The sequence below is a fragment of the Macrosteles quadrilineatus genome, unplaced genomic scaffold, assembly GCF_028750875.1.
Source record: "Macrosteles quadrilineatus isolate MER2022 unplaced genomic scaffold, UCM_ALF_1.0 Scaffold_9__3_contigs__length_116548681, whole genome shotgun sequence".
Classification (NCBI taxonomy): Eukaryota; Metazoa; Arthropoda; class Insecta; order Hemiptera; family Cicadellidae; genus Macrosteles; species Macrosteles quadrilineatus.
Window position 1 is genome coordinate 10,561,188 of NW_026542602.1, and position 13,072 is coordinate 10,574,259.

The 13,072-nt window shown below is 35.7% G+C and overlaps 1 protein-coding gene across 1 annotated transcript in view; it reads right to left on the minus strand.

Moving 5' to 3' along the window:
* Window positions 1-11,398, minus strand: part of LOC129002842 (patched domain-containing protein 3-like) — a 69,676-nt gene extending 58,278 nt beyond the window's left edge. Inside the window, exons 1-2 of the mRNA XM_054430934.1 lie at window positions 11,311-11,398; window positions 3,755-3,798 (exon numbers count right to left, since the gene is read on the minus strand). The gene's annotated coding sequence lies outside the window, so the exon portion shown is untranslated. The remainder of the gene's footprint in view (window positions 1-3,754; window positions 3,799-11,310) is intronic.
* Between the last annotated feature and the right edge of the window lie 1,674 nt (window positions 11,399-13,072).

Sequence of the window (13,072 nt, forward strand, 5' to 3'; positions counted from 1 at the left end):
TTATGCTCATGATCCATAGCATTTCTGTTCTAGTATTCGTGGATGGATCTACACCATGATAACCTCCGTCGTAAATTACCGTATTATTAAGTGTACTGTATTTAGATTTGTCGTTTAGTATAGATGTCATCGCTATAGCTTAAATCAAGTTTTATAAACCAAGGATACATTCTGACTTGATTAGTAAATAGACTCTCATTTAAATCATAATTTATACAGATTTTGCTCCAAAGGACTTTGACCCGTCAATAAACCATGTCAAAACAATAGCTGAAGGTTTTTGTCTCGACGTAAAATGATTTAAAACACCGACAAGCGCATTTTCTCTGTACACCTATTGACTATTCCAATACTAGCTGACTTCGCTCTCCGAGAATTATTTTCCTACTCTTAATTATTGTATATCGTTGATTTTTTTCAGTTCAACGACGGCAACACAGGAGATCCTTGGAGCGGCCTCGGGCTGAGGATAACAAGTCCAGAGTTGTTTACACAAGAGTTTGTCGTCCGTCGTCCTCGAAGGACTCAGGACATTCACGTGTCAGGACGATGCTCTCGTGATAAAAATAAACGTGATTACTTAATTGTATAACATAAATATCCACTCCTCTGTCCTCTTTTGACAACGCAGGAACGCAGGTAAATGACAATTGAGCGTTGGACAATTTGTATTGCCCCATGTTGTCGTAACGATGTAACATACCTGTGTTTTACACGTAATAACCCTTCGAATAGAAACATCTAGTTATGTAAATTTTAAGTCAAACGTATCTGTGTATTTGCAGTGCCAGTTACGTACTCATGAGTACATTAGGTCCAAGAATACCAGAAGTACAATCACTCGTTGTAGTACTTATACTTGCCGGGCCACGACACGTATCCTTACGAAGGACAAACTTTGATGTTATATAATTTCGATCTAGGAACTTGAGTACGTAACAGTTTTAGGTTGTGTAAACAAGCATGATCGAACTAAAGTATAAGTAAAATCAACCTTAAATTTGTTTACTATATTTTAACTCAACAGGTTATACCATCTAATCATGCCATCTATATTTCTGTTTTAGGCTATATTTGATCCATATATTTATTTTGATTTTGAAAGGGAAATAACAGTTAATACATAAAATAAATCTGTTTGTCCAATCAGTTGGTTAAATGAAACTGTCAAATGTATGCTCCTGCTAAAGGCATTTCAGATCCCTGTAGTTAGTAAAGAAAAGAAAGCAAGTTTATATAAACATTTAGTTCACCATTCCCAAAATAGTGAACATAACAACTTCGAATTGTATTGCATGTATAGTACCGTGGAAAGGTTTAATTGTTCGTTGAGGCACGATTATATTAAATAATATTTACCGGAAGATATACTAGAGTCTCATGATGGATAAAACATACAAGTTGGTTGGTCTATGGTTTCATGTGCCAGCCTGTTGAAATAAAAAAAATCAAGGCACATGTGGGATTCGTTTGAACGGCACCACACCTTTCTTCTTGTCCAAACTTTCTATATGAGGTCAAGAAACAACGTTACTTAATCAACCAAAAAGCGAGTAATTTGAAACAACAATAAAGCCAATTCGATTTTTTCAACCAATAATATATCTATTGATTCCCTCCCCACAATGAGACTTGCGTACGAAAATTTAACATCTGGAAGGAACAATTTGGAATGATCATATTCGTCTAAGACTTATTCGTGAAGATATCAAATGTCATCATAGTATAGGGTACACAAGAACGCCAATGAAGATACGTTTCCAATGTAAAGTTTTTGGGTTGGACGCCATAATATTACCAAGTATGGTGTGATCAACCCTTGTGAGTATATCTTTTATCATCGGAACAATAAAGTTATAGTAATACATTGATGGAAATTCACAAAATTTAAGTCATATGACCCTGGAAGGTCAGGTGCCAAAGTCGATGACTCCTCCTGCCATTGCCCAATACAATAAGACGTCCGACTGCATCCAACAAATACGATTTCGAAATCGCTTGTTTTGGGTCAAGTCGGCACCAACCGGTTCCATGTTTTAGGAACGCAGCAGAACCAGTTGGCAATCGGTCCGCGACTCCACTTGGCGGAGGAAAGTTACCGCCTTATCCGGCGTGGTCGGAGTAATTGGGGAACTTCCGGTCTGCAAACACTAGGAAGATGTTGAGAGTGAAGAGATATGCTATCATTCCTACAGAGGCCGCTGGGTTGTCAGCAGGTTCAAGGAAAACTAGGACAAAATTGCAACGTGTGACCCTAGAGAGGTAAAAAGCTCGTTCCGGTGCTAATCCTCTTGCCTTGTCTAGCTATGGCTGGTAAGAAGTCTGACAGCATTTATCGGATTGAAAAAACAAAAACTAACACTACAAACACACGGATACAATTCTTTCGGTTACAACTCAGAACATCTGAGCATTCCTCAAAGGCTTCCATATAGATCTACTGTGTTAGGAACGCTTTAGCTTCAAAGATTAAGAATATGAGGTTTAACCATCAAATGCACTCCTTGATCGGAGATGTCTTTAGTGTTCAAAGTAGACTAACTCAACCGTAGTTTCAAAATATGTTTAGTAGTGTATGGACAGTATAGAATTTCAAGTTTCTTTCATTATTATTGTGCTTAGTAAGCCTAGGCGGGGACATATTTATTTCACTTCCTGCGGTTTGAAAGGTTACCCATCCACAACGATCATCTGACCGACCGCCTTCAATGAACTACGCAAAAACAGACGTATTGGTATTAGTTACAAGGCGATACTCAAGTGGTAGGAAGTTTGCCTCAGGTTATTAATGTTTTATAACATCGAGTAGTGAGGTTCAAATCCTTTATTATCTTGGCCTCCAACGAGTGTGTTGGCTTCATGACACTTTGTTCGGCATGCCATCAAAGTTTCATCACGATCACTCATACAGTCCTGCTAGGCGACGAAGACGTGTGGAGCTTATAAACAGCTGATTGCATAAATTACGCCGTATCGCAATTATCATTGGTGAAACTACAGGCCTTGATAGACGAAGGGTAATAGGTTGGTCTGCGCGTGTTATAATTGATTGGATATTCAGATTAATCATTACTGTAATTAGAATGCGCCAATCAATTAGTTGAATTACTGAGATTACCGAAGAGAATTAAGAAAAAAATAATGGAAGATGAGTGTAGAAAGAATATAGTGAAAGATTTGTAGATGTAATACGGCTGCAATGAAACAGATATGGTCTTTACCAGCCGATTTTTTTGTCATGATCACAAGCCCAAGGACAGCTGGGCCTGGTTTCAATTTGTCAAAGAAGGCTTTAAATTACCAAGCGAGATGATCTTCAACCAACTTTGCAACTTTTAATTCTACCAAGAGACTTGAACATTAGGCTGATTAAAATGTAATTATTTTATTTGAACAAAATGTTCAAATAGTATAGTCTTTTAAGACTTTGTCATTATATGAACATGTGATTATGAAGGTGTTAATGGAATGACTGTATATATCTGAAACACTCTTTAAATAAGTCTTAAAAACTGTCGATGTCCATTTACCCCTTTCACGATTTGTTTTCCAATAAAAATTTAGGGGTATCAGGCAGGAATGCCACAAGGGTCTGTCCTTGAGCCACTTCTTTTTCTAGGACATCGGAAATCAACAGTTCCCTGGCATGGATCGAAAGCGAAGCTGCAAGCTGGAAGTGGAGGGAAATGCGGACACCGACTGGTCTTCACTAGGGCGGAAGAGATCAACAAGAGAAAGAGTGAGAGAGACTTACCGGTCAGTCAGGTGCGAGAGTGAGAGGGGAAGTCAGACGTCAACCTGCAACAACGTGTAAAGTGTCAGCATATTACGATGGTGTTTTGGCAACGTCATACAAACACTAGGAAGTAGATTATGATTACCACTGTGAAACCACTGTTATAACGAGGAACCAAAATCCAGAGACTCGGATCCATGGTGAGAGAGTATTTTCCTTTGCAATCACATCTCATTAGGTTCGTTATCCGCGGTTTTTCAAATTATCTCTCAGTCAGAAGTCTTTTCTCAAACGAAATCTTGCCACAGCATGAATGTCGTAACCTAACCACAATGCTACACGTTTTAGGTGTTTACTTATTTAAGTAAGTTATTTTTAATTAGCATAACCGATAGTTGATTTTTGGATGTCTTCAAGATTAACTCCTGCTACGCATCTGATTATCTGATACTCCAACTAATATTTTCCTCAGTTCAATGACGCAGTCATTAACCGAAAATCAAGAATTGATAGATGAGTTTATCTTGTTATACATGTATGTCTCAAAAAATCACATATCAGACTTTTATGCGGTTCGAGAATAGATCGTTGACAGTACTAACAATTACAAGCAAACGTGATGACGTCAGATGTGAAACGCCTTTAAGAACTCGTTAACGCACGCAAACATCAACCATCGAGTGAGAAACGGCCGAGAAAACCATCGTAACGTTATGCATTCAATAGTAAAACTTTTGGCAAACAATACATTGATTATGTAATGCTGAATTTTTATAGTCTGGAAACTTCCACCGTTTCACTTCTGGGGAAGTAACCTGGTTTGATCATAGCTCGGGTACTTCCAAAGAGCCGTTCCCGTCCTTTATGGACCATAAACCTATTGAGAGTCATTTCTAGTGTGAACTAGATACAACTCTTAACGGGTATTTCTTAAGTAAAAATACGCATAGTTATTCTCACAGAAAGGACAAAATATAACTATATTTACTGAACGTGGATGGCTTGATCCAATTCTACATTCATTGTCACAGTCAATGAATCATTTGGATTTATGACAAAATTAGCTACGGTTTCTTATCGGACTCCAATGATTTGTTAACGGAACGTTGGTAGAAGTTTACGAGTAGTTTACTTTATTTTATTCTCCCAGGAAAATTAATACATATTATTGTACACAATGATACCTTCTCGGGACCGAACTGGCAAACCTAAGATTTAAATGAAGAAGAGCACAGCAACTACTCTGTTTTAAAGCCCGATTTAAAATTAACCATACCAGTAGAACGATTTCTTCGTAAATTAAGTTGTTTATACATACCTATCAAAACAAGATAGCATCAACAATAACTTGTTTGAGATCTTTAGATAGCTCATGTCAGGCTATGTAGTGTCAAAATATGTTACGTACTTTACATAAACCCTTTCACTAAGTAAAGTTCATTATAAAATAAAAAATACGGTAAATCAAATGAACTATATTTAAAAAAAATATGTTGACAAATTTGATTAGTGCATGTGTTATCAAGTACTGTGTACCTTCTTGAATGTTTGGAAAGGTTTCTATGACAATTCCTAGTTCGACCAGATGCCTGAAATACACGTTATCTCCTAATAAAATCATTCTTAGCAAAATAGAAAAAAATCCACTAAACGGATTGCCGAAACACCAGTTCTGTAATGACGTTTTCTGTCCTGCCTTCCTTCGACGAGTTGTTCGTGTGGGTATTTTTTCATCTAAGGAAATTATTGACCGGCGCCGAAGCCGCTGGACGTAGCGGACCTAGAACCTACAATTATCCTAACTGTTGGTCCAGGAATGTGAGGTTAGACCAGTCAGGTGGTCAGTGGTCAGACTTGGGTGACAAGGCAACTTGGCCTGCTTCCTTGTTGAGGTCAACACACGGTTGGAGGAAATATAGGCCATTAAAACAGCAACTTATGGAGTAACGGTAAACACACAATTTCTTAAGGAAGAAATCACAAACATAAAGGAAAACAATTGAAGTTTCAAAATGACAAAACAGTAATTGGATCCACAGTTTGAAATCGTCTTCAGTCCATGCCAGTTCCAAACATGCAAAACCAAAAGAATTTTCTATGAGGAAATATTTCCGGAAAGTGGAAAGTTTAACGTTACATCTCCAAACCGACTGATGACCATTTCTTTAATGAGAGTAAAGTTCTGTTGGACGAGATTCATCGACAAGCCTCGAATATTTCATACAAAATCGATCTGTGAATCATTAAGTAAGTTCAAAGTTTGCTTGTTCGAGGTCCTTAGCAGTTTTGATAGTTATGCTCATTACTTCACTCTTTAAACACTGAACGATTAGACTTTGGGCATGAGTAACTATTGATTGAATTGTTGATTGTATATTTCCATTTGCAATGTACCATGACGACTGAACTATATATAGGAAGACATCGATTAGCACTCTTTTATCATGGAAACTTTATGGGTTACTGTTATGAAATTGTCATTTAATAAGTGATAACAAATCAAAAGACTTAAAATCGGGAGAATCAGCACGGAAGTTATCCTAAAACCACCTCATGATTAGAAGAGTTCCGGAACGGATTATTCCTATAAATAACTTTCAAAAATTATATTTAAATTCTAATCCATTTAGATAAATTTGTCCATTGACTTGTTAATTAATGTTATTAGAAAAATCTAACCTTGGCCGGCAACAAAGCTCAAGTCAAAGAATCTCACTAGTTTTAATCTCGATTTAGATTCGAACATTTAAGCTGCAATACATTTAAAAGAGGCTGACCATTTTCTTGCAGCCTTTAACATTCGTTCAATAATAATGGGATTTAAAAATTCCAATCGCCGAATCATTTTGCTAACCTCACAGCTCCGTATCATATACAGGACTACCGAATGGCTATTTTAATTACATCCTTCTGAATATTCTGTTCGGACTATTGTACTGAAACAATTACAGGCTATTGGGTTCTATATTAAACTATTGACCATTAACTACTGATATTCTCTTTATGTTACCACAGTTAAATGTATTTAAACGTCTCCTTTTTCTATACTTCTCAACGCTAGGATCTGGCCTGATCTTGGAAACGACTAGAGGGACGCGCCATTTTCACAAAGCAAAATTCTAAAATAAAACAAAGAAATACCATTGGATGTTGATTGCATTTTATCGCAGGACCTCGTGGACCGATACCACGCACTCTGCCACTACAGCTCGGTCCCCAGCGGCAAAGTTTACTACAGTCTCGTGAAAAAGAGCAATATATTATCAAAGTTATTCGTAACACACGACATAGCACAGAACATTCGTAACACACAAATATATGATCACATTACAACCCTGCCATGATTCCAGTGTGTGTTGTTCTCTAAGTGGCTCGACACGCATTGAGGACATTCAAAAGCACGGTGACTTCAATCAGGACTACTAACATGTTAGTAGTCCTGGACTTCAATACTACAACCATAGCTCACTTTTCAGCCACACACTGACAGAGGTTAAGGTCTTCCCAAGGCGAAGGTCGCCGCCACAGGGGTTACGCCCCGGGCCGGGCTTTGTGGGCGGAAAATCGTGACTTTCTCCGCCCGTGTACCAGCTCTTCTGTATCATTATCGGGTTCCGACGAGAGCAAACCTGGGGCGGATTATGCTAACCGTGGGGCAACATAGACTACGTTGAACTCTATGGTCGGTAAATGCCCTAGGAGGTGGTGCAAACGGTGAAAACAAGTTAGAATGGAATCTCATTCCATTCTATAGTCGCCCTAACTCGTTAAAATGCTTAAATACATCTCGTCCTTCCTATATCTTGGGTTATAAAGGACTGTCATTTATTCATAAAGAACTGCCAAACTTTAGTAACACTGTGCACCTCTTTCACGTCCCTCATAGTCATAAGTGGCAAAAAGTATACGAAAAATTGTTACAAAGAATATTATTTACCCAGTATCAACTTGAGAGGAAACCCCAGAAATATTATGATTTTACGTCTATAAAGTAAAATGGAACTGGAAAGCGCACAAAGTCTGAAAGGTAACTTTTCTTCACTAATTTGTACTGAAGAAAATATAGCTCACGACATACGGTTATAAAAGTAAACAAAAAAACCAACCCATAGTTTGAAGCACAACTACCAAACTAAAATACTGAGCTCCAACAAAACATTTTTTCCTCTTTGAACTTTGAACTTGAACTTGACTGACATTCATGCTGTGAACAAGAAGCATTTTAGTTGTATCTCGTACTCATTTTCGTTAGAATGTTATATTATATGCATAATATTTCAAATGTAAGAATAGTCCATCAAAATTTAGATATATGTAATAATGTCTACGCTGTCGAGGAGTATTTTAAAACATTATTAAATACAGAGTCTGAGAGTGAGGGATGAAGTAAACAACCCTAAGTAATCCGAGGCTAGTGAAAGAACATGTCTTGTGAGATTATAGTAGAAGGTTCGGCCTTCTAACCACAGTTAGGCCTATATTTAAACTAACTAAAAGTGAATGGTTTATCAAAATACCTTTGAATATAAGTACGGAGAAATTTATACAAACATTCAACTCATAGTTTTGTGACAACAATGGATTCAGATCCCTCATTTTACTATTGTTCTAAAAAGGCTACAAACGAACCATTAGAGATATAAGTGTGACGTTTTAATCAATTATTCTCTCGGTGAAAATTGGCCGAAAATTGATCAAATTGATTTGGTTGATTGGGAAAATTGATTTAGTTGTATCAAAGTAATTTGATCCAAAAGGCATACATTAAATTTCATCTATTGGCTTGTGATATTAAGAAATAGCTAAGACAAAAAGGGCAAAATGCACCTCCAGTATTAATGGTAAAGATAATTTACAAGTCATGCCCCATAAAATACAATATACAAAAATATTAACACTGATGTAACTTTTTAAACGTTGTACATAAAATTCCATTTTAGTTTATGACAAAACTGTATTTTCAAGTCACTTTATGAAAAAAAAACTAGGTTTATTAAGCTGCTTATATATTTTTTAAACTTCTTGAAAGCAATTTTTTTTAGCTTGAATGAAGATATTTGATAAAATTCGTGTCATATATTTGTGCAGTATTAAGTAATATTCGACAGTTTAGTTTTCAGATTCTTGTAAGTATTTCGCAAACTCCTATTACAGAAATGAGGTTAGCAGAACTAACGGCTGACGTCAATGATTCTAGTTTGAAATCTTGTAACCAAGGGCTACTACTTTACTTTCTATTGGCTTATGAGGATTCTTTATCCTCATACTAACATGTCTTCGAAATTATTTTGTCTTAGATCTTATATTTGTTGACCTATTTTTTTTTGCAGTGGAAAGATTATGTTTATGTTAGTAAGTTTGTTTTTATTTAGTTAGTGTTTAATTGAAGATGTTAGCTTCTGGATTGCTAAAAAATATCAAAAAGGTTACTACTGCAGTAAACTCAGTTGCAAACTTCGATTGTAAGCAATCACATTTATCGAAATTATGTGTCTATTGATTTAACTGGTTGTCGCTTATCTTTGCATTCTAGTCATTAGTTCGACATACCCATAGCATAATGTACACTAACACAATCACAATAGACTCACTAAACTATTGAATCACTTACTAAACAGCTGTTTGTTTGCATTAGCAACATTGAAACCATGTCGGAAGTAGTTTTGAAAGGTTATCATTACATGAAAAATATTTTCATTTTCCGACTAAGTTTGATAGATCAACGTTGCAATATGACAATCACACGGATAAAACGTGTCTTTTCATCCATCGTTCATTTTCCGACATCGGTTTTGCCTCAGGTCGAAAAGAGCCACTTTACACCCTCCAGTCTTTACATCTCCAGGCTCCAGTCTGAGCAAACTCTGACCAACAGAAAACAGTTTATTGCTTTGTAGTAGCTACTTAATAAACAAGTCTGTCGCAGTTAATCAAGAAGCCAAGACAAAACCAGATCAAAACATACTTAAACAGGCTCTTACCGTTTTTAGCATACGGCCATTTTAATCACGACAGGGTGTTAAGTTCACGCTATTATTTCAAAACACTCCGTTCAAATTATAATTTAAACGGCCTAAGGGTGTTGTAGAAGAACTGTATTCGATCTAAAACTATAGCCAGGTTTTGTTAATTCTATCAATAAAAGTCAAGGATGGTGTACAACAATGGGCTTTCATACACTCGATGACAGAACCATTGTTATGGTTTAATTAAACAAAACCGCTGATTATCTACCCTCAAGTGAATTGTAACTTTGTAATTCAATCTCACATTACCAGCTTTTGTTGTAGTTCAATATACACAATCCATCTACACTAGTATAATTACTGTAAGTTGGCTGTGCTGTAAGTTGTACCATCACGCGAAACACCAATTCACTCAAAATGTCGTAGGCACATTGTCGTTTTGATATTTGACTAACTTCACAGAAAACATACTACTATAGTAGTATGTTTTCTGTGCTAGCTTTGCCCTGGTTATTCAAAGTTTCAAGTTTAAGTTTGATGTTTGAAGTTGTAAAGAAATATTAATCTGTCTAATGACAGTAATATAATTCTTTTGAACTTGACGTTGATACAGTTATTAATTTATTCCACAACACGTCTGATGGAATCACACAAAAGAGAATTGTATGACTTTGAGATGTAGGCTACAATTAAGTTTCTATAAATAATCAATGGTAAGGTAACCCTTTTCTTTATTCCGTTGTGAAGCATGGGAAAACTGCTAACAGTCGATAACAAATTATTACTCATGTAATACCTACTAGTCATGAATTGTTACCAACAATACAATAATTACTACATGTACACGGGCAATTGCACTTATTTTACGATACAGTATGTTAATTTGGTTAGTAAAACGGATTTCAGCAAACTTTTAGCTCGCAAGATGTGATACCAGCATTACTATTAAAATGTGAAGAGAATTTATTATTTATTTTTTTATTTTATTTATTTATTTAAGTTAACATCATCACATTAGATAAATTCTCTTGACAGGTGATTTGTCACATCTAATACTACATTTTAAATAATAAAATAGCTTACAAACGAAATAAAGCAAATAATAAGCTAAAAACCTATTGGAGAAGTAATATCTTTCAAATTGACGGTACTGTCAATTGGCTAAAGATCATTCGATTATTTGCATATTATTCACAAAGCTTTAAATTCTTTATCGTATTTAGCATATCGTATCGTTGAAGTATGAACGACTATACATTTTTAGACGGCCTATTGTATGCATATTTTTTGATGGTCAACAATCTAACTAAACTATTGATTCAGAGGTGCCTTCATATCAGGCAACCTGTTTAGCCTCTAATTAATCGTTGCCTGACTCAACAACTCGTTTTATAGGTTCAAAATAATGAGTTATCACTTATCTACAAATTAACACATAAAACTACGTTATAAAAATAATTTAAACACTACATACAAATTGAGCGTAATATAGCAAAACTATTGAATAAAAACATTAAGTTAAATTTTCTTATAAGGTACAAATAAAATATTTAAATTTATGGAATCAAAATAAATGAAACTAAAATAATTAAATTTAATATAGTTTACCTGCGAGTCTGAATATTTTCGTCCAACAAGAACACGTCAACACAGATCCTATAGTTACCGTATACACTACAGTAGGGTCGGAAGCGCGCGGAGCACTGGGCCGGGGTCCCTGAGTAGGCCACCAAAGGGGGGGGGGGCAGGACCCTACTTTCTCCTACCCCCTGCTAGTGACGTAAGCGGCACCTGGCTACTGATAATGTGGAACACTACTCGGGAAACAGCGGAAAATGTGCGGCTTAACAAGTAAACTGGCTGTTGTTAAGGTTTGAAATTGTGAGTGATGTATAGAAAAAAAATGGGAAAAATTAACGTATCCATTCGCTATAAATTCGTCGACTTAAATGAGAGCAACTGAATAATTAATGTTAATTCAAATAATGACATTACATGTTGGTAGTTGAAGTTAAAGAGGGATTTGCTGACTGCCGAGTCGTGATATGTTGTGCGAGTTAGGATCATTAGTCATCATCAATTTAAAATTCGGATTTCATCTAGGAAAGTGAGAACATTAATTTTACCAGGGACTGACAATTAAGTAAAACGAAGAAGGGAGAAACCTATAGAGCATTTAACTATTCACGGAACAATTTATGTATTTGAACTACTTAAGTAAAGTGTGTACATAAGTCGTACACACTTTAAATTTAATCATTTCCAGTTTTATCAAATGATTTAGTTCAATATTTGCATTTTTTGCATGTATAGCATACTAGAAAAAGTGGTGAAAATGTATCTTGTTACTTATTTTGCAAACAATCCATTTTCAAAATGTCAGAACTGCACTACCCTCAAAAGATAGCAATCATTAAATGCTAATAACGTAAGATCAATTCAGTTTACAGTATTTGGTTTTTGAACAGCTAGTTGTAAGTAATTCAAAGCACTTTTAATGGCTTCCATAACAATTTTTATGACGTAAAACATGAATGAATATCCTCACAAACGTTTAGGAGATCAAGTGATTGAAGTTGTCATTATTCAAATTTAACTGTGTTATACAAACATGTTATTATGAACTGCTTTAGAAGATGTAAGGTTATGTTCCTCAATTGCAGAACTTGATTCAAGGTTTTGTTGAGGAAAGCGGCCTCATAACTGCCTATTATATTGCTTACATCCGAAATAGCAATAGCAATTAATTAATTAATTCTGGCCTTCACTCGTGGTGCAATCTCTATTTAATGTTGGAAAGTCTTTTTCGATATATGGAACTGTGTGAGCTACATGATATATTATGAAAATGACGTTAATCCCGCCAAAGTTGATTCTGCCAACCAAAGATTTATGTCAACCAAGTTAAGTTCTGTCAAGTTCAGATCGGCTAGCCAATGTTGGTTTTGGTAACCAGTTCAAGTTTTATAAATAATTTCTATCGCAGAATAAAGATTGGACCAATTATCAACCAATGTTAGTCCGTCAACTAAAGTTAGGTCTTGACGACAAAGGTTTATTCTGCCAACCAAGACAACTTTGATTAGTTTTGCTAACCAAAGGTAAGTTCTGACAACAAAGTTAGTTTCGTGATCCAGTTTCGTTTGATAAGACTGGTTATATATTTACAAACTCTGTTCTACGGCAATATCAACTATGGAATTAAATAATTGCCACTCTGGCCACTGCTGTATAAATTTGGCGTGAATCAAGTATAATGTTTTTGGAACCGATCTTTGGATGTGAGATTATTGTAAGTTATGCTGAAGATTGTTGATGGAATCTAGCAGTGGCTGTAGAGTGCCACTGTCCCGACAGTGACGTAAATGTC